The sequence below is a fragment of the Eurytemora carolleeae genome, unplaced genomic scaffold, assembly GCF_000591075.1.
Source record: "Eurytemora carolleeae unplaced genomic scaffold, Eaff_2.0 scaffold574, whole genome shotgun sequence".
Lineage (NCBI taxonomy): Eukaryota > Metazoa > Arthropoda > Copepoda > Calanoida > Temoridae > Eurytemora > Eurytemora carolleeae.
In genome coordinates, this window is record NW_019396467.1 from 203,099 (window position 1) to 203,348 (window position 250).

A 250-nucleotide genomic window follows, 5' to 3' on the forward strand; every position below is an offset into this window, starting at 1 on the left:
GGGGGGGGCAAGATTTTTTAGGAAAAAAAAAAATTCATAATTAGGAACCAAAAATCGCGGCACAGGCGAAAATTTTTTTTGACTTAAAAGACTCAAAAAGAGTGAAAATTAATGACAAAAGACTAAAAAACTAGATTTTTAACTTTTCACACATTATAGTTTATCAAGACAGATATTTTTCCTGTTTTGCACTAGGGTTTCTTTCCCAATTAACCATGCTATTATAGAAGCTATTCTGAAAATAGGAACA